We start from the raw sequence: 22,484 nt of genomic DNA, 5'->3' as shown, positions 1-22,484 counted from the left end.
CACATCAAAGCAAACAAACAAAACCTTGTATACGTTTATGAGACAATTGGAAATTTGAATCCTCCCATTTACTTACTAGTATTGGGATTATTATTAATTTGTGTGTGTGTGTGTGTGTGTGTGTGTGTGTGTGAGGAGGACTAGCGCTGAACTAACATCCGATGCCAGTTCTCCCCTTTTTTCTTGAGGAAGACTGGCCCTGGGCTAACATCCATGCCTGTCTTCCTCTACTTTATATGGGATGCCGCCACAGCATGGCTTAACAAGCGGTGTGTTGGTGCACTCCCGGGATCTGAACCTGCAAATCCTGGGCCGCCGCACCGGAGTGCGCGCACTTAACCGCTGCGCCACCGGCCGGCCCCTTACTATTAATGTTTTTAAGTGTAATAGTGGTATTGTGAATTTTGAAGAGTCTTTATACATAAATACTGATCTGTTTAGCAATGAAATGGATTTGCTTTAAAACTAATGCAGAGACGGGGAGACAGATGTGGGTTGCATACAGATGAAACAGTGTTGGCCAGGAGTTAACAATTATTTAAGACGATGATGAGCACATCAAGGTTCATTATATAGTCTGTCTACTTATGTGTTTAAATTTTTCCATAGTAAAAATTTTTTAAATCTCTCCTGAAAATTAATAACCATAAATTGTAATAACCATAAACCATAAAGCCAATAAATAGCCATAAATTAATGACCATAAACCCATGTGTGGATGTGGGACTTGAATTTGTGCTGTCTGTATAGCATAGCATGAAAAACTTAGGCTAATTTACTTTAAATTGTTCTTGGGTTAGTAGTGCCTTCAGGAACCTGCCAGAGCAACACAAATATTCTTAGAAGAGAAAAATATCCTACTTAGGACCTAAAGTCCCACAAATAAAATTCCACAGAACAGAAGCCCATAATGAAAAATCACAAAACACTTAGGAAACAAGCCACAATGAGTGAGTCAGCAGAAACAGCAAAAAGCATCTGATTTGAAAAGACTACAATATTGTAATGATTGGAAACTGAACATAAAATAAAAATACTTAATATCTTTAAATAAATAAAAGCAGAGATTAATAGTGTAACTAGGTAACTGAGACCATCAGAAATAACCAGGTCAAAAGTCTTATAAATCGAGGCTGGGTTTTTCAACTGCTGTGAGTCACTGTAGAGCTATCTGACTAGCTGTTTTAAAAAATAATTTTTATCCAAAACTGTTTTAAAAAATAATAATAACCAGCTGTATTTGAAAAAGAACCTTTTCAGAAATAAAGAAGGTGATTATTGAACTTAGTAGTTAATTAATTGACAAGTTAACAGCAGATTAGACACGTATAAAAAGAAGTAATTAACTAGAAGATAGAGCTAAAGAAATTGCCCACATGAAACCCAAAGAGAAAGAGAAAATATAAAAGAAAGGTTAAGATGCATGGAAAATAGAATGAGAAGGTTTAATATAACATCTCATCAGAATTCTAGAAGGAAATAATGGAAAAATTGAGGGAGAGATAGTATTCGAAGAGATAATGATTGAGATTTTCCAAAATTGATAAAAGAGTTGAATCCTCTGAATCAGTAAGTACAAGCAGGGTGAAGAAAGACCATATCCCCTAGATACACTGGCAAATATAAGATCTTAATAGTGGCCAGAGAGAGAAAACCGACTACCTTCAGACTACAGACTAATAGCTAACTTCTCATTAGCAACAGTGAAAGCCACAAGACAGAATGCTGTTGTCAAAGTGCCAAAAGAAAAATAACCGTCTTTCAAGAATGATGACAAAACCAAAACATTTTGAAATAAAGGCCATTTCATGGAGGAAAATAGAAGAGTGGTTTTGAGCTTTCAGTTATAACGCAATAGTAAGAGCTTTGGAGTCCATTGGAGTTCTGCTGCCAGTGACTATGTTCTTTAAATTCTCAGCTTCAGTTTCCTTCTCTATGCAATGAGGTTACAGTAGTACCTACTTCGTGGGTTGTTTTAATAAGTAGATGAGTTATTACACGTAAAGCATTGTGACTGGCACATAGTATGCATTCAATAAATGTTAGGGATTACTATTATCATATTTTATTGAATTTAAGATGCCATCAATTGTGAGCCATACCATTATTTTATGCTCCATTAAGAAAGAAAGAATGCTGCCAATTTATTGTAAAACATAAGATGGCGTTAATTATAAAACCTCTCTGGATTTCAGAGATGTTAACATGTAAAGAAAAAACTGTGTATCTCAGAATTGATGAAATACCATATTTTGATAGCAAATACTCATCAAGTCTAGGAGAAAATATACAAAATATATCAAAAATACTAAAAACAAACAGTTTGAAGGGAAACTTAATGCAAGTGTTCTGAAACTAAGAATTAAATATGAGTTACCCATGGCTGGAGAGTTTTGTGTCTGAAACAGCGAAGGTTAAGACAGCTATTTTACTTTCATTTCTTCAGAAGTGAATGTGAACTACAACTGAACTGCCCTTGAAAGGGATTAAAATTTCTCAGTGGCTGTTACTTAAACAAAAAGTGTTTTTTTCATGTTGGATGGGTAGGCACTAGCTGTGGAAAGGCCAGATGTTGAATGTAGAATATATTTGATAAAGCAGAAGTTTAATATGCAGCTAGAATCGTAGCATTCTTCTGCAGGTGTTTTTTGAAATGCTTTCAATTTTCTTTTCCGCTCTGAGTTTTAATTACCACTTCCATGTAGTTGAAAGGAGATTATTGCTAATTTCATGTGATCTTGGAGTTGATCTGTTTTAGTTGGTCTTATTGCTGATGATACTGCAGTATGTGTCAGTACATATAAGCATCAATACTCGTTCCAAACATTTTGATTTGGTTGGATCATCTCAAATCATTATTGGGCTGCTAGCTAAAGTGCTGTCATTTAATGATATCGTACGCTCGAGAAATCTTTACAGTTATATTACCACAAAGAAAAAGAAGACTATACTCATTCAGTTATTGGGATAAAATTTTTGTTCTTTGGGTATTACAGTAGCCTCATAATTCTTCCTCCTACTGCTATGTACTTTTATCAATTAGGAATGAATTAGACTACAGGTAATGGAAAATCCAACTTTGCTTTAACCAAATAGAGATTTATTTTCTCTTGTACAGAAAAGTTGAGAAATAAGTAATCCAAGGCTGGTGCAGTCAACTTACAGTGGTGTTAATGTCTCAGATTCCGTCTATCCATCCTTAGAGGTGATTTTCTTGATAGTGGCAAAGTCACTTCTCTGCTTCCCCCCGACACCACCTCACCCAACCCCCAGGAAGAAGGGGGAAGGATGAGGTACAAAAGGTGTGCCTCATCTAATGATATTCATCTTATTGACCAGAGATGGGACACATGGCCACCTGTATTCATAAGAAAGATTGGGAAATCTAGCTGAGTACAGAGTTATTACTCCCAATCAAATCTGGATTGCAATAGGAAGTGTAGGCAACTGCGAGCTTTTCCATGTGCCCCTTGATTGTGTGATGTATTTTTAAAGCATATGCTTCATTAATTGAGCAAACATTTACTGAGTACCTGCTCTGTGCAAGCACTGTGAATACAAATATGAGTAAGGTACTCTGTTCCTCTCATAGTTGATGGGGGGATGGACATCAAAACAAAAAATTACGAGTACTATAACCTATAACCTTCATGCTTAAGGCAGATGTGATTGACACTTACAGTGGTTCATCCATGTTGTCACCAGGCAACTGAGCTTGTGACTCTAACCTAGGCCTGCCATACACTCTAGCTCCTTGGCATCCCTCTCATCCTCGACCCTGAATATCTGTATTTTATCAAGTTGATTGTCTTAGAAGCATGTAAACATGACTACCTTACCGACTTTAGAAAGCACTGTCTGTCTTATATTGAACACATTGGTGTCCATAATAAATAGTTAACCACTGAGTGCCCTGATCATGGCCAAAATTTTAGGAGACTTGAGATTCCAGATCATTAGATATAGGGTACTACTGAAATGGTCAGTTCTTTCTCAGGAGGTCTGTGAGGACTATCAGCCATAAGGAGTGGGTTAGAATAAAGCTCAGATATTACCCAGTGAAGTCTAAGAAACCCTTGCTGTTATGGATGATCAGAGAAGAGGTTCTGTTACTCAAGCATAGCATTATATTTTTTTGGAAGCAGATAAATTTCCTGCAGAGACAGGATGTTTCTGTTACTTGAACCCTGGGTCAAACTTGCACTGGTGTATAGGTGCTGTGATATTGCTGTGCCTTGACATCTTGAGTGAGTTTGGGCTTGCAAGATGAATAGTGGAACTTAATCAGAATGTTGTCTGAGTACTTGGTGGGGCCCGCGTTACAACCCCGCCAAAGAGATTCCAAAACTGGCTCCACCTCTCATGTCTTCTAAAAATTCTTCTCCCAATCTTCCCTTGCTTCTGAACAATTGTGATTTTTGTACCATGTGTTACAAAGGATGCTGGATATATGCCAAAAAATGGCTATGAAAAACAAGAAAAATAAAACATTATTTCTTAATATTTATTAGTGAAAAAACATTAGATTCAGGTTTTCAGTGGTATGGTTGTATTGGTCAGCCTTTACATTGGCGTGTGAACTTATTTTCCCACAAAAGCAATTGAAGGAATCTATTAATTTATTGGAGCAGCTCTGTCAACATTGTTCTGAAAAGAACAAGTTAGAATGCTATTCTCATGTGCTCCATCACAATAAAAGCTTTGATAATGGCAAAAATGGTTATCAGAGGTGACCACTGGGGCCATGTGGCACTGGGCTTCAGGAGGGACACAATGCAGAAGAGGGAACAGCTATCCCTTTCTACCCTGCCTCATCAGGGGAGTTCCCCCTGGTGATGGGTGGGGCGTCAGGTGGCATTGCTGGACCATCCTTACATCTGGCTGAGGAATGTAGACTATGTTCTCTATGGGCTCGGAGGCTTTAGAACTTTTTGAACAAAGGAATGACATGATCAGATTTACTTTTTTTTATAATAGCAATTCAAATTCTTTGTAAATAACTTGAAGTTTATGAAGTACAAAATGGAAAGTTCCCCCATCCCATTCCTCAAAGGTACCTATTTTTAAAGGTTGTTGTATATCTTGCCAGACTTTTCTCCCTATACTTTCACTCTAGCATGTAATATATTATACCTTGTATGTATATACAGTCTATATGTTTTATATGTATGTATATATTAAACTATACATAATGTTTTGTGACAGCTCTTTTATTTTAACCTAACAAGATGTTGTGAACATCTTCTGTGTTAGTTTTGTCTCCTTTTAATGGCTGCATAATATTCTGTTATTTCTATTACCAGTCCCCAAGTGGTTGACATTAAGGTTGTTCAGGATTACAAATGGTACAGCAGCAGTAGCAATGAACATCTTTATACAAAAACATTTGTAGGCTTATGAGTATTTTTGGTAGAATTCATTCTTAGAAGTGGAATTGCTGTGTGAAAGAAATGCATATTTTACATTTCAGTAGATGTCATATTATGCTGTAGAAAGGCCGTTTATATCCCACCATCAGTATATGATAGTGACACTGTTTCCACACCTGGGCATTATCAATCTTCTTAATCTTTGCCAATTTGCTAAGTAAAAAAATCTTTTTTTTTAAATATTAAGTTTATGTTTTTATATCCTTTGTATTTTTTCTTTTTGTGAATTGTGTATTCTTTTCCTTTGTCCAATTATCTATTAGATTTATTCATCTTTTTCTTAACAATATGAGAGAACTCTTTACGTGTTATGAATTACAAATATTTTTCTAATATGTCTTTTTACTTTATGATCATTTTATTGGCCATAGAAAAGTTTTAGATTTTTATGTAGTAAAATTTATTAGTAATTTCTTTTATGCCTTCTGGGTGAAATTATCATGCTTTTAGGAAGACCTTCACCAATTGGAAATTATAAAAATATTTTTACGATAATTTTGTCTACTACTTTCATATTCCTTTTGGTTTTTTAATTAAAGTGTTTGATTTACCCGGAATTTTATTTTGCTGTGTGGAGTAAGATGTAAAGAGTAAGGACTATAGCTTTCCTTTCTCCACTCCCACAATGACTAGCCAGTTACTCCAAAACCATTTATCGAATAATTCATCTTTTCTCCACTGATTTGAAGAGCCCTTTTTATCATAATTTCCCATATATAATGCATTTCTTTTCTCTTTGACTGCCTAAAGCCCCAGCCGTGGACTCAACCAGATTAGTGTGTTGGATGAGGACTGGTGGGAAGGGAGATTGAAGTTAAGCAACGTAGAGGGTTGTGGTATCAGAAATGAATAACACTTGGAAGAGCAGGTTTGGAGAAGAGTTCTTTTTTGATGGGTTGAGTTGGAGATTGGAGGGACATTGTGGTAGAATTATTAGCAGGTTCCCAAATTCTCCTCTCATCTCGCGCCATTCCTTCTTCTTCTGCTTCTCTTTAAACCACTAATTTTCCAACTTTAGCCTATGTTAGAATCGCCTGGAGGGTTAGTTAAAAACACAGATTGCTGGCCCTACCCCCTGAGTTTCTGATTCAGTAGGTCTGGGTAAAGCCTGAGAATTTACATTTCCATCACCTTCCCAGGAGGTGCTGATGCTGCTCGTCCAGGGACCACACTTTGAGAACCACTGCTCAAGACCAAGTCCTCTTCACTTCCATTGTAGATTATTCTAACGTTCTCTAGTTTGACTTCTTTTCCCAGTTTTCCTGTTCTTTAATGCCTCCTGACACAAATTAGGATTATAGTGGTGAAAGTCGAAGTAGAGAGAAAGGAATAAACCTGAAAGACATTTCAAAAGAAAGATTAGTGGTCTTTGTAGACTGAGTAGATGTGAGGGACAAAGGAGTAGGAAGCAAAAGAGGCATTTTCTAAACATTGCCACCAGATTTACTCTTCAGAAAACACTTCTTTCATCTTGTTATTTCCCTGTTCAGGAATCTGCAGTGAGATAAATCTAAAGTGAGATTTATTTGACTAAAATACAACTGACAGTTGACAGCCAACCAATGTGTTTTCTCGAGACTGTTTCGTCTAAGTCAAATCTCATGATGACAAATGACTTGCAAGTAGATCTCTGCATTACCAAGTACTTTCAAGCCCGAGCCAGTGACCTACTTTAAGCAATATCCAATTTAACAATTCCAGTTCAGCAAACTATGTGGTTAGCATTTTAGGGCTTGTTGTAGAATTTAATCTGAAGTACGTTTGTTTAAAGAACTGTCAATTTCTAAAGATTAGTTTAAACTTTGCTTAGAAATCCTGTTTATTGAATGTATATCATTATTCTTTTAATCTCCTTATATACTGTGCTTTCTGTATATATGTTTTTGTTATGCTTGCTGTTTGGCCATAAAAAGGAGGGGGCATTATGCCAAATATTCATGTTTGCAATTATAAATGCAGGTGAAGCCAGAGTGTATGTTTGCCCAGGTGAGATGAAATAAACAAATGACAGTGAAAGCCTGTTTATCAAGATTATTGTTTATTGCTCCTGGATTGGAAAATAAGTATAGGTGGCACTATGGGTTTTTAAGATCTTTAGTACATGACATATTTTTATTTTTTTATTTCTAAAATCTGATTTTTCTTGTTATACTTTATTCTTGTGTTATTTGGTCCCATGTGTGGGTGAGATTTTTAAAATGTGGGTATGGCTAGCTGTAAAAGAGTGCCAAATATTTGTTTTTAAAAAACAACTTTATTGAGGTATAATTTGCATAGCATAAAATTCATCCGTTTGAGGTATACAATTAAAACATTTTTAATAAATTGACATAGTTGTGTAATCATCAAACACAATTTTAGAACATTCCCGTCAGTCTGAAGAAACCCTTCATGCCCATTTGCTGTCAATCCTTGTACCCATTCCTATCCCCAGGCAACCACTAATTTATTTTCTGTCTCTATAGATTTGTCTTTTCTGAACATTTCATGTAAATGGAATCATACAATATGTGGTCTTTCGCAGGTGGCTTCTTTCGCTCAGCATAATGTTTTTGAGGTTCACCCATGACGTAGTTTGTATTAGTAGTTCATTCCTTTCTATTGCCAAGTAGTTTTCCACTGGGTGGGTGTACCATAGGTTGTTTATCCATTCACCAGTTGATAGATATTTGTGTTGTTTCCACTTTTTGGCTATTATGAATAATGCTGCTGTGAACATTTATATACATAATGTTTGTTTCGATATTACATAAATCATTAATAACCAAATGAGAAAATTGGGAAATTTCGTCACAAAGTATTTTAAACTGAAAATAAAAATCTTATCTTAGACCATATCACACTGCATTTTTACATGATATTAATTCCTTGTTACCCTTTAAAGCCTTTTCCAGACTTGCAATTCAACAATAATCCTGTTGTTTTATTAAGACAATAAAATCTCATATAATAGAGCTTCACACTTAAAAAAAATTTTCATAGTCATTATCATTTGAGCCTCACAATAGCCTCACAACAGGTAGATAGGTATTATTACTTGTCCCTCATTTGTTCCTACCAGAGGGAGTCTACACGCATATTCTGAGGTAATTGCTGTGGGAATCTCATCAAGACCATGCTTCCAGTTTGTAATGTACACACAGGATATGGCAGCACCGAAGGACTATTCTTATATGTGATGTAGATCCACGTTTGGAGCCTTTGTAGCTTATTCAATCCACAGGTATTCACTGAGCATTTGTTGCATGGCAGGCACTGTGCTAGATGTTGGGAATTGAGACATGAAAGATTTAGTTCCTGCTCTCAAGGAATTAACTATCTGTAAGGGCTGTATACAAGAAAATAAACTATAATACTGAGCTATGGGAACCCAGAGAAAGAGTATGTGATGTGGAGGGGCTTCAGGGGATAGGGACAAAGTTATCAGAGTGTATTGATAATAATAATAGCTAAAACCTAGTTAATAATAATACTAAATAGTAATAATAGCTAGATAATATTAATAGCTAATACCTAGTGCTTACTCTCTCCCAGGCATGTTCCAAACACTTTGCATATATTTACTCATTTAATCTTCACAACAACCCAGTGAGGCAGGTAATATTTTTATCTTGTTTTACAGATGAGGAAGCTGTAAAACTAAGATTGGTAACTTGACCAAGGTCACACAGCCAGTGAATGGCAGATCTGGATTTGAACCAGGCAGTGTGGCTCGAGAGTCTGTCTCTCTTGAAAAGGTTTCTCACAGCAGATGACACCCAGGTTGTGTCTTGAATGACAATTTGTACTTAGTATGGCAGAAGGATGATTGGGATATGTCTGCATGGTTTTCTAGACAGAGAAATAGCACAAGTAAAGGTAAAGAAAGCATAAGGTTGACTGCAAGTGTTGCAGACTACCTGTGGAGAAAGGTGGATGGCAAGAAATGAGACTAGAGAGGACAGGGGTGGATAATGAAGCGCCAGATGCCATCTAAGGAATTTGGGTTCCATGATCTAATTTTTACAGTTATACGAAGATACTACTTTTCCATTTGTATTAATTTTATTTTTGTTTTGCTTTCATTCTTTTTTATTGTGAAAGATATCCCACAACCAGAAAAGTGCATAAAAGACAAATGTAAAACTTAATGAATTATTTTAAAATAACCACCTCTGAGGTCAAGGAATAGGACATTGTAGGGACCCAGTTGCCCCTTCTTAGTGACCTTTGCTAGTCATAGTCCCTCCCTGCCCACCTACAGGTAACCACTCTTCTGATTTCTTTCTTTCCTTTCTGCTTTTACCACCACTGTACCTCTAACATTATAGTTTGGGCTGATTTTGAATACAGAGTCACATGCTATATATTCTTTTGTATCTGCTCATTATGTTTTTGAGATCCATCCATGTTGTTGTGTGTGGCTGTTGTTCCTTCATTTTCATTGCTGAATGGTATTCCATTTTATGAATATGCCAGAATATATTTATCCATTCTACTATGGAGAATATTTGGGTTGTTCCCAATCGGGGGCTATTATGAATAGTACTGCTTTGAATATTTTTGTTGATCTCTTTTGGTACACATGTACATGAATTCTGCTGGGTAGATACCTGGTAGTGGAATTGCTGGATCATGAAGTATGTCTGCCTTTAACTTTAGAATAGTAATGCCAAACTGTATTCTAACTTGGATGTTACAGTTTACATTCACACAAGTTGTATATGAGAGTTCCTATTGTTCCATATCCTCGGCAATACTTGTTATTATCAGACTTTTAAATTTTTAGCCATTTTGGTATATAGTGGTATATAATTATGATTTTCTTTTGTATTTTCCATTATGGTTTTCTTTTGTATTTCTCTCACTTAGTATTGAGGCTAGACACCTTTTCACATGTGTATTGGCCGTTTAGATAATGTAGTTTTTTGTTTGTTTGGTGACATGTCTCCTCTAGCATCTTACCCATTTTCCTATTGAGTTATCTGTCTTGTTTTTTTTTTAAAACTTGTTAGACCTCTTTGTTATTTTGAATATGAGCCCTTTATTGGTTTTATGTTACCTGCTTTTTTATTTTCTTGAGGATGTCTTTCGATGAACAAAAATTCTGAATTTTCATGTAGTCATATTTATCTGTTTTTTTAATAATAGGTGCTTTTCATGTCCTGTTAAAGAAATCCTTCTCTATCCCTAGGTTATGGAAACATTATCCCATATTATCTTCTAAAAGCTTTATTGTTTATCTTTCACATTTGAGTATATCGTTCACCTGGAATTGATTTTTGTATCTGGTAATTCCTAATTAACTTGTTAGTGCCCCTCTGTCTTCAAGATGTTTTGTATATTATGTCCAGATTTTCTGGCTGTCTTCAGCTTAGTCTGAATCACCTAGTTTACCATTCCCAGAAGCAGAAATCTCTTTAAGTTTTAGTTTCACTTTGATTTCAAAGTGATCTATTCTCTTCTGTAAAGGGGCTTTAATAAATATGGTTTACTAAAAAAATAAAATAAAAAAGACTGAAAAAACTATATAGATTCATGGTTTTTTCTATTGTTTTATATATTTTTTTAATTTAAGAGACCCCAAAAGAATCTTCTGTTTCATCTGTGGTTCTCTCAGCTATAAAATACTGTTAGACAACTTAAAGCTTGCTACATAAAATGAACAATTGTACTTATTGGAGGATAATTTTAGAACATTAACCATGGTAAAATTTTAAATAAAAAAATATTCACTATTGAACATTGACTTTGATGATGAAACAGTTTAACCGTGGTAATGGCCACCCCCCTTTCTCTGTCTCTCCATATATTTAAACGTCTTTTTTGGCCAGGGATGGACTGTATGCAAACCGCATCCAGAATGCTTTTAGTTTGTGCCACAAAATATGAAGAAAATGTTTTCAGTTTATGGCAACTAGATCCATGACAGATGATGCTCCAGGAACTGTTTTTACAGTGCGCAAGATGCACAGGAACGGGATAGCAAACTCACATGATTATTGGCAAGGCAAAACTGGCTACGTGGCTGATGTTAAATCTGCTTTTTAAGACAGCCAGATCAAGAAATGTCTGAAGAATTTGTGACTGTAGCAGTGAGATGATTTTGCAGTTAGTAAACACAGCCTCGGGAAGCCATGGCAAGGCAGTTTCTTGTGAGCCATTTACAGCTTTAGGAGAGAGGAAAACCTGACGTGGCCTCCAGAGAATGTTGCCGGGGAAAGTAGAGCCTCTTCCACATGTACACACACACACCGCATAGTGAGGGAGAGGCTCCTTGTCCCGCCGTCACGCAGAACCCCACCTTGCCCTGCTGTTTCTGTCTCTGAGGTTCACAGTGGAGGTGAGCTTGGTTGTAGCCAAGATGTTAGGAGTTAGTGTTGCGAACGTGGAAGTTATGGCTCTTCCTGCCCACGCTTCCTTCCTGCCCAGCCCTTATACCGTTTTCTTTCTCTTTTAAAATTAATGATTACCCAAAGTGTGGTCCGAGGATCCCTCCCCACCCTATCCAGACGCTTTCAGGGGGTCCTGAATACTAAGTATTATCTTAGTATCTTATGATACTAAGATAATAATATCTTAGTATTATTAAAACAGGTCACAACTGTTTTAATAATACTAAGATAATATATGCCCTTTAAACTCATTCTCTCATGAGTGCACAGTGGAGTTTTCCAGAGGCTGCATGACATGTGATACTGCAAAAGATTGAATGCAAAAGCAGATATGAGGATGCAGCTGTCATCTCTGAAGCCAGACATTAAAGATATTTGCAAAAATTTAAAAAATGGCACTTCTCTCAAGTTTTTTATCTTTTAAAATGTTATTTTCAGTTTAAAGATGTTAACATGTAATCATTTATTAGTACTTTTAAATGAATATTTATGAATAGATATTTTAAATTTTTCATAGTCTTAATTTTTAATATGGTAAATATTGATCATTATAACTCACATAAACAAAAGCTCTTTGGGGGTCCTTAATAATTTTTAAGAATGTAAAGAGATCTTGAGACCAAAAAGTTTGAGAATCACTGCTTGAAATCCTGTCGATTCCAGTTGGAGTTCTAGTTTCTCTCTGAAGGCTTCACAGATTGTCTAGCCCACCGTTTTCTCTGCATTCTCTAAACTTCTGTGCCACACAGCTTAGTGCTTAGTTTTTGTGGAATTGCTTGGTGTGCTAGTTTTCTTCTCCTTATCAATAGTGTAAGACCTCTGAGGACAGGGATCATATCTTAAATGAGGGTTTTTTGGAGACGTCCATGTTATATATTGCTAGAGCATAGCATAAACAGTTGTTAATGGTTATGCGTATTATCATCTTCAATATCAATATTAAAATTTCCATAACTCACTAGTTTATTGGAGAACCAATATGCACATTTGTGAACAACCTTAACAGAAATAGCTATTTGATTAAAAAAAAACCCAACTATATAAAATTAATATACAATATAGAAAAAGGGGGCCGGCCCTGTGGTGTAGCGGTTAAGTGCGCGCGCTCTGCTGCTGGCGGCCCGGGTTCGGATCCTGGGCATGCACCGACACAAGCACGCTTGTCAGGCCATGCTGTGGCGGCGTCCCACATAAAATGGAGGAAGATCAGCACAGATGTTAGCTCAGGGCTAGTCTTCCTCAGCAAAAGGAGGAGGATTGGCATGGATGTTAGCTCAGGGCTGATCTTCCTCAAAAATAAATAAATAAATAAATAAAAATATGGAAAAAGAATAAAGGCTTTTTGATCATAGATCATCAATACATTGGGTACAAAAGCTGAGCATGTTAATCTGTTTAATTCTTATGTGACCAATAATGGCAAGTAAAACCTGACCGTAGGCCCTTGCTCTGAAAATGCCGAGTGTAGTGCTGGGTGCTTAGTAAGCATGGATTCAGTAAAGCTGGTTGAGTTGAATCTGCTGTTTTAGTAGCTGCCTCTGCTGTTCTTGTTCTTGTCGCCAGCAGTCATTATTCCCTACCATCCCCGCCCCCACCTCCAAGTGACTTGCAGTTGTGTTTAGTCATCAGAAGGTAGCCTTACTTTCTGAAGCCTTTTCTGTTAAAGAATTGACAGGTCGTCCTGGACTGAGCTAGAGGGCATTAGTTAGTTGACCAAGCTGGATCAGTAGCTAAAGGTGAGGCACATTGCCTTTTTCTTCATCTCTGCTTCAGATTGAGTTTGTTTTTCTTAGGCAACCCTCCCTGACTTACAAGATATAAGAATCAGTTTAACATCTTTATTGCCAGGGTCCTGCTATTAGTCCCAGAGTTTCCTTCACAGCTTGTCCCTGGAAGTCTAGGGGTCCCATGCAAGTAGCACACTGTCCCGAGAGCCTAGCATTACTTCACCATGGTGTTCCTAGAACAGAGCATGATACCTGGCAGGTGGCTCATTCACTGAATGAATGGATGGAGTCTGTACTGTGGCCCTGGATATGCCGTTACAACTGATAAGTAGAATCCTTGTTTCAGTAAACTAAGAATATTGTATTGAATTGACTTTATTTTTTTTCCAAAAATATATGTGTTTATTCCATAAGAGTTTCTTGGACTGTCCTTTGCACCAACACAGTTTTAAATGATGATGATACAATGATAAATAAAACAGACCCTGCCTTCAGGAAGCTTATGACCTAGTAGTATATACAACATAAACAAGCCTAGTGAAAGTATATACCAAGTACAGTTGCTAACTCAGAGGAAGGACCCATTCAGACCACCTGTAGCAAGAGAGAGGAATCAAGAAAGACTTCATAGAAAAGGTTTCCCTAAGCCTGCATCCTAAAAGTTAAGAAATTTGCCCTATGAGTAGAAAGTCAGTCCAAGTGGAAACAGCACGTACAAAGTCATGGGCACAGAAAACCAATTGGTGCTTAAGGGAAACTGAAAGCAGTGTGGCTTTGTGAGATGAAGCTGAGAGGTGAACAGGTACCAGGCCTTGTATACCAGGCAGTGGGAATCGGATTTTATCTTGAAGATGGATGAGAGACATTACAAAGGCAGTGCGGGTTTGCACTTTGAAAGGTAATTCTGGTGGCCACAGGGGTGGGGTGGGTCTTGAGGGTAAGAAAACCAATTAAAAAAACAATTGGAATAAATCTGGTGAGAAACTATGCCAGAAGTAAGGCAATGGGCAGTAGGAATAGAGAAGGAAGTACATACTGAAATATTTGGGGATTAGAATTGACAGAGTTTGGTAGGAGGAAGATGCTGATGATGGTCCCAGATTTTTTATTTGAGTGGGATAATAGTATTCCCAAGTGAGGCAGAAGGAGAAGAACACAGTTTGGGGGAGGATTATTTTACTTTTAGTTATGTTGCATTTTAAGGACCTGTGGAACATGAGGTGGAGAAGTCCATTAACATTAGGCAGTTGTCTAGATGGCTTTGAAGATTGTAAGAAAGGTCAGCAGTAGGGAGAGATTTGGGAGTCATCAAGGTATAGGTAGTAGTTAAATCTCCAGGAGAGAATAAAGACAAGTGTGTATAATAAAAAGAGGAAGGGAAGGATGAACTCCTGAGGAACATACCAGTAATGAAAGGACAAGCAGAGAAAGACTATCCAGCAAAAAAGACAGGAAAGAAATGGTCTAAGATGTAGCAAAGGTAATGAATTTGGCCCCTTCTGTGGGGTAGAGGGGCTAAACATGTTCCCACGTCAGTTTGGGCATCAGAGCTAGGCTCAATCCTTGAAGCCAGGAGTTGAGTTTGGTTCCCTCGCCACGACCGCTGTTCCCCAACCCCCCAGGTGCAGAAGCAGCAACTCCTCATCCAACACCACCCTGCCCATGATGGGTATCTGAAAATCAACAGTACTGACAAAGGCCTTGGGCTGGCTGCAAACCCAGGGAGACAGGAGGACCCAGACACAGCGAAGAGACCAGGAACTAAAACAAGGTGCCCTGGCCCGATGGCTGGATCTGCAGTATTCTTAATATCAAGAGAGGAAAGGAGCTCCCAAATAACAAGAGTTTCAGGTCATTCTGATTTTAAATGCCAAAGACAGGCTAAAGCAACACACCTGAGTAATATTCACTGTATTTGACAACTAGGATTGACAGGGAAAGAAGTCAAATTGCGATGATTAATATGTGATTGAGAGAGAAGGGCATTGAGACCACAAATAAGAACTTTTTTAAGAAGCTTGACTAGCAGAGGAAAGAAGGGAGGGAGGACACAAAAGCTCGAAGAGAATTTAGGATTAAAGGGGATGTTTTTAGGAATGGGCAGACTTGAACATTTTTACAGAATTTCCAAAGTGTTGAACTGAAGTAGAAGTGACCTGATATCTCAAAGGTAGCATTTCCAGATCTTGGAACAATAATAACTCTTGTGTACTGGTGGCTACATAAACCCATCTGCCTATAGCAGTGTTCCCTCCACCTGTGCTCCTTGGACATGTGATATTATTATTTGTATTACTTAATTAGATAGATTCCTTCTTGCCCACCTGGGCTTGGTGCCCTGCTTATAGAGCAGGATTTGTGGTACGCTTCTGTCTGCCCCCCTTCTCCTGGTCTGTGCTGGCCTCCTGGGAAGACCTTCCCTGCCTCCGTGCTGGTGTTTTGCTCCTCCCTCACATCTGCTGCTTCCCTTAAGACATCTTTTCTGGACTTCTTGCTTGAAGTTGGGCCAGTTGCTAACGACATAGGCAATCAGGGTCTTCAGTGTTATTTGCGACTCAGTTAAAAGTTTATAGTATATTCTTAATAGTCTGCATCCCAGGAATTATGCTGGATATCAAACAGTTAACGGTGGTGAGTCCTGGGAAGATGGGTGGGGAGAGAGAGGATGGTGGTCAAAGGCCTGATCCATATTGCTTGAATATTTTTGAAATGAGAATTAAAATTAAATTTAAAAGAATCATGCAGGGCCAGCCCCGTGGCTTAGCGGTTAAGTGCGCGCGCTCTGCTGCTGGCAGCCCAGGTTCGGATCCCGGGCGTGCACCGACGCACTGCTTGTCCAGCCATGCTGAGGCCGCGTCCCACATGCAGCAACTAGAAGGATGTGTAGCTATGACATACAACTATCTACTGGGGCTTTGGGGGAAAAATAAATAAGTAAATAAAATTTAAAAAATAAATAAAATAAAAGAATCATGCTAAATAATCAAGTTTGAAAATTAAACCCTACGTTAGTAAAGTAAATATAATTTATTGAATATGTATTTCTTTCAACTTGCCATATTCCCTAGGAACGATTTAGTTCTAATGACATCCTGTGCATTTATTTAGGTAGTTGGCTGTAGAGGAACTCTTGAAGTCTACTTGCAGTTTAGCAGGGCTTGGGGATTGATTTAGTCCAAGATCCACTGAATCTTCCCACCCACTGTGTGAATTTCAAGACCAGTCTGGTTACTCTGCAAGAGAACAGAGAAAATTGGAGTGGTTCAAATAGTTTCCTGCAGCAGCTATACATGATCAGATGGTCTGATTACAGTGTAGTTCTGAACATTTCAAAATGATGTTTTGAAGGAATTTGCCGTTACTCATACCTTAGAAGGAAAATAGTGCTGTAGGTAACTTCAACTAGGTAATTTCAAATGTTGATTTTAGAATTAAATTTTATGTTTATCTTGAGTACAAGTGCATCTGATACAGAGGTTGACAGCCCTGCAGAGAACGTAATGAGGCTGTTCTGTAAAAACTGGTTTCCACAGTACTTGGAAAACAGCCCAGTTTCCCTCACCTGCCCAACCTCTGCTTTAATTTCTTTTGCCTCGCTGAACACCAGTAAGCATCTGGGACCAGCTGCCAAGCAGGCAAAGGACTGAGCTGGCCACTGTGTCTTTTTTTTTTTTTTTTTTTGTGAGGAAGATCAGCCCTGAGCTAACATCTGATGCCAATCCTCCTCTTTTTGCTGGGGAAGATTGGCCCTGAGCTAACATCCGTGCCCATCTTCCTCTGCTTTATATGGGACGCTGCCACAGCATGGCTCTACAAGCAGTGCATCAGTGCGTGCCTGGGATCTGAACCGGTGAACCCCAGGCCACCGCAGCGGAGCGCGCGCACTTAACCGCTTGTGCCACCGGGCGGCCCCTGGCTGCTGTGTCTTAAGCTTGTCTGTTAACAAGATATGTAATAATGGGCCACTTTGTGAGTCTGGTACAGAATTTAGACTACTGATTAGTCTAGAGAAGAAGGCACGTTCAGCCTGGGCAGAAGCTAATCAAGATAGAGAACTGAAGACTAGTTAGCGTTGTTATCGTGATAGTCTGTGGTTAACAAAAAATGGAAGAATCCAGTCTTTCTCTGAGGGTCACACCTAACCACATAGCTCACATCCTCCGTGAGAGCCAGACTCATCTTGGAAGTTGCAGCTAGCTTCTTCAGCTGTCCCCAGGGGCATTTAATGAGAAACATCCACAATGAAGTACTGAGTTATTGAGATCATGTCAGGATTCCGTTCAGCTTGTGTTTATTGAACTCCTATCTGATGCCAGATTAAAACATGTGTAAAACATAGTCCTTGTTGTCAAGGAGCTACCGTTGAGTGAAGAAAACAGGCTCATGGACATTGCCAATATTATATGGTATGTCTCAGAGGAGGAACACTTAGTGCAGCCACGGAGGGTACAGAAAACTTTCAGCAGATAACACCTGGGGCAGATCTTAAACGAGGAGAAGGGAATTAGGCAGAGGGCCCTCAGCAGACATTTGTGCATGTATTCTGGGCAAGGAAAGCACGTGCAGTCCATGTGAACAGAATGTGAAGTGATGATGGGCTAGAGAGATCTTGAGTTTTACCCTAAAGGTAATGGGTAGTAATTGACTGGAGTTTAGCAGTGGTATACTCCGGGGTCAGATTTGCTTTTCAGAAAGGAAGATTGCTGGGACAATGGTGTGTATAGTAGGATAGGAATAATAATGAAAATATTGCTAATATTCATCACACACAATTCCATCTGAGATTTGTTTATTCAAACACTTAAAAAAAATAAGCTTAAGGTAGAAGTGATGACAGATAAGAGGGCAACAGGATGCTTTCCAGATTCACTAAAGCACCACCTCAAACACTGTCACATACATAATGTGGGACTAAAGCTGTAACTTGCAATCCGTAGCTGTGGGGAATAGAAGGTGCTTTCTTTGGACAGAAACATTGAGTTGGTTGTGAAACTGAGGGACCAACTTCCAAATAGTGATGAGCTTTCTGACAGCACTGTGGACGCTAATCACAGATTAGTTTCTCCTGGGCTTGTTCAATGTTGTTTTGACCACTGTTGCGCGCACACACAGGTCCACCCTTGAGCGGGCTATTCTGGCATTTGGTTTCTTCCATTGTAAAATGAAGGGACTGGGTTGGGATCTCTAAATGTCTAATAATAAATGGCTACCATTTCCTGTATATTCACAAAAATATAAATATTTCATATATATAAAGGGAGAGACATTCCATGATGAAATAAATAAAACTTTCACTGTATTTATTAACAACTTGCTGTGATCCAATTTGATTTTGAAGAGGCCGTTCCAGCCATTATTTGGGAATAGAATGGAGAGGAGCAAGAATAGGCCCAGGGAGACCAGCTAGGAGGCCTCCACAGGCGAGAAATGATAATGGCAGTGAAAATGAAGAATGATGGGTGGATGTGAGATACAAATTGTGGAAGGAGAAATGATGGGACTGCTGATGGGCTATGGGAGGACGGGGGTAGGGTGAGAAATCCAGGATGAATCTGAGGGTCTGATCCAACAACTGGATGGAGGATGGTGCTGTTGATTAAGACAGTGGAGACGGAAGAATGAAGTCTGGTGGGGGATGAGGAGTACAGTTCGGGACATATTGAATTTGAAGTGATTATGAGACATCCTCATGTTAAGTGGAGAAGTTGAAAAGACAATTTGGTATTTTTCTGGTAGAACAAATGAGGTAAAATAAATGATAAAGGTTTAATACAGGTTGTAATATTACTTCAGAAAGTACTTCAGTTTACATAATTAATAACCACTTGCCTTTATTGAGCATGTGGTTGGTGCCTTGCCCTGTACTAAGTGCTTTACACGTATTTCATTTAAACTTGCAAAGAACCCTATGATGAAGATGCTGTTACTGTTCCCAGTGTAGAATGAGGAAGCTGAGGCTTGAGAGGTTAGGCCACTGGCCCGAGTCGATAGCTGGTACCTGGAGGATCCCGGGTTTGTACTAGGCTGTCTAAATTCAGAACTAGTGCTCCACCACTTCCCGTGGCATCTTGCTATGAGTGTCCAGCTCATTGTGATTTTTCTCTCTTTTCAGGGTTTTGGTTTTTTGCACTGAATGTAGTCTAGACTCATCTTCACGGGCTTGTGTTGCCCCAGGATACTGTCAAAGGTAAGTTTTTAACATTTACATCCACTGTGTGTTGGCAATGAAATGAGAGTCTCCATCTTGAAAGGAAGAAAAGTACATTTTGACATTATTGCTCCTTTCCAGAGTTCTTACAGAAGAGTGTTTAAAGTGGCCATCACATCAGCCCTTTGCATTTCTACTTCAGTAGGTCCTTTTAAAAAGCACTTGTATTTAGATTGATACTGGTGCCTCATACTTCTATAAAGCGAGAATTTGTTACTAGAACTTAGCAATTCCACAGTTTTATGTGAGCGTATTGCTAGCTTTCTGCCTCTAGTCTCTCCCCACTCCACCCTGTAGTGCGCCTTACTGCCTGAGTTAGTTTCCTAAATGATAGATTGACTCGTGTCACTCCTGTGCTTAAACAGCTCTCATGGCCCCAGGTTGCTACAGATGTCATCCTACAAACCCCTTCACAACCTAATTCCCATTAGTGTTTCTGGCTTTTTTTTTAGTGAACCCTGTTCTGTAAGCCTCACCAGACCATTTTCCATTTCCCGGATATACGGTTCCGTTTCACAGCCTTGTGCCTTGGTTGGTGCTTTTCTCTTTGCTTAAGATTTGGAAGAGGGGAGAAGAATGCAACTATCTACTCTTCCTTCTTGTATCTTTCCTCTTGTCCCCTTCTCCCAGACTCTCTTGGCAGAATTTCTTTTTCACTGGTGTTCGAAGACCACCTGTTATTATTACAGTAATAAAGCATTCATTATTTTACATTAGAGATATTTATTTGTATCTCTCTCGTTTACTAGTCTATAAACCCTTTGAGACTTTTTGGAAAGGAACTATTTTTTTAGTGGTTGTTGACTGCTCCTGGACACCTTGCTGAGTGGTATACAGTCATGCTCCGCATAATGACATTTTGGTCAACAATGGACCGCGTATATGACAGTGGTCCGATAAGAATAGTACCATAGAGCCTAGGTGTGTAGTAGGCTACATCATCTAGGTTTGCGTAAGTGCACTCTATGATGTTCACACAAGGACAAAATCACCTAACAACACATTTCTCAGAACATATCCCCGTCATTAAGCGACCCATGGCTGTACATATATTATTTAATTTAATCCTTATAACACCTCCTTCTGACCAGTTTTGTGGATGAAAATAATGAAGATTAGAAAGTTAAGTAACTTTCCCAGATTACAGAGCTAATAAATGACAAAGAATAATGATTCTGCCCCTTCAAAGCCGAAGCCCATTCTACTAGACAACACTAGTGCAGCACCATCTGGCATGTGGTGGGGACCCAGTAAATATTTATTGAATTGATGTCTACTGCAACTTAATAAAAAGGACTTTAGTTGATTCATTCAGTCATTCTTACGTAGAAGTTTATTGAATATCTGTTAAATGCTAGGTACACAGTTTTAAGTAAACTGTGAATACAGAGATTAATGAGTTATAGTGTGTGGTATCAGAGGGTTGACAATCTAATAGGGGAGGCATCTATGTAAACCAATAAATCCAATAAGGTGTTAGAGATCCTATAATAGAATTCAAACAAGATCCACTGGGGACACTGAAGAAGGAATCATCAGTTCTACCTAGAGATGGATCAGGAAATACTTTATAAAAGCTGGGTCTTGCATGAGGGGTAGGGTGTTCCCTGATGGTACCAGGGTAGGGAAAGGCAGAGGGAATAATAGGAACAAAAACACAGAAACCCTGAAACAATCTGGCATATTTGTGAAGCTGTGAGTAGTTCAGTATGGCTGGAACAAAGGGCACAAAGAGGCCTGGGCAGTGACGCTGGAGAGACAGGTGAGGGCTAGATACTGGAGGGCTTTGAAAATATTAACATATTTGCCAACGCTTAGAGAAGACCTAGCACAGATGCTGTATGACATTACTCATTTTTGGTCATTGACATTTGTTGAGTCCTGTTCTGTGTGTGCTGAAGCACTGTGCAGGGTCAAGACTCTCAGTCACTTACCACGTATGGCGAACTGGTGACAGCTTTGAGGTGAGATGATGTGCTGAAGCAGAAATCAAACGCTTATGTTGTCACGTCATCTTTGACAGCTTTACCAGCACTTGTTCACCTCTCCAGTTAATTTTCATGTAAGTGGGCTTTGCCTTGACTTTTTCATCACTCTGTTGGCACTGATATGCTGGACCCTTTGTCACTTCCCAAGTGGAACCCCTAGCTTAACTGTATACTTTTGCATTGCCCGCTTTATTCTCCTTCCATTTTGTCAAAAGGACAGAAAAACTGACTTAGACTGTTAGACACAACTAGTCATGCCTTCAAACAAGAATGTCATCAAGGCTTTTTCAGGAAACACATTAAAACATATTAAGAATAGTTCCAAAAAAACAAAACGTGAGAGCAAATGAAATAAAGGACAAGTAGAAAAATCGGTATCAATGTGACATGTAGTAAGTAGGCAGGTTATATGATGTTAATCAGGAAAGATTTTTAGAAATAAAAATTGACTGGATATTAGCAGGATAGAGATGTGGATTGGTGATGAAGGGAAGGGATTTCAAATGGGGTATGGACTGGATAGACAGAAATTAGCACGTTGTGTGGAGAGAGTGGAAAGAAGGTTTGCCTGACTGAAGTGAAGTATAGTGTGTGCATTGGGAGTAACTAGAATTGGAGTTGAAAAGCTTATGAAGTAAAAGTACATTATTAATGTTATGGTAATGGAATAATTGGGAAGATAAGACTGATACAGAAAACTGAACTTAATTCTGAAGAGGATAAGTTTCAGATATAAAGTTGGAATTGAAGGGGAACCA

At 38.6% G+C, this 22,484-nt stretch overlaps 1 protein-coding gene across 4 annotated transcripts in view; it reads left to right on the top strand.

Annotated features, from left to right (window-relative positions):
* Positions 1-19,641: 19,641 nt before the first annotated feature.
* TNRC6B (trinucleotide repeat containing adaptor 6B) overlaps positions 19,642-22,484 on the top strand; it is a 175,447-nt gene continuing 172,604 nt past the window's right edge. For 2 of the 4 annotated variants that reach the window (XM_058568303.1, XM_058568306.1), the window contains exon 1: positions 19,642-19,717. The gene's annotated coding sequence lies outside the window, so the exon portion shown is untranslated. Of the gene's footprint in view, positions 19,718-19,851; positions 19,880-22,484 lie in introns of those variants that run through there. The other 2 variants (XM_058568305.1, XM_058568302.1) reach the window with 2 other exon arrangements.

Source organism: Diceros bicornis, chromosome 25 (assembly GCF_020826845.1).
Source record: "Diceros bicornis minor isolate mBicDic1 chromosome 25, mDicBic1.mat.cur, whole genome shotgun sequence".
Classification (NCBI taxonomy): Eukaryota; Metazoa; Chordata; class Mammalia; order Perissodactyla; family Rhinocerotidae; genus Diceros; species Diceros bicornis.
The sequence above is the reverse complement of the archived record's forward strand: the minus strand, read 5'-3'. Positions and strand labels throughout refer to the sequence as shown.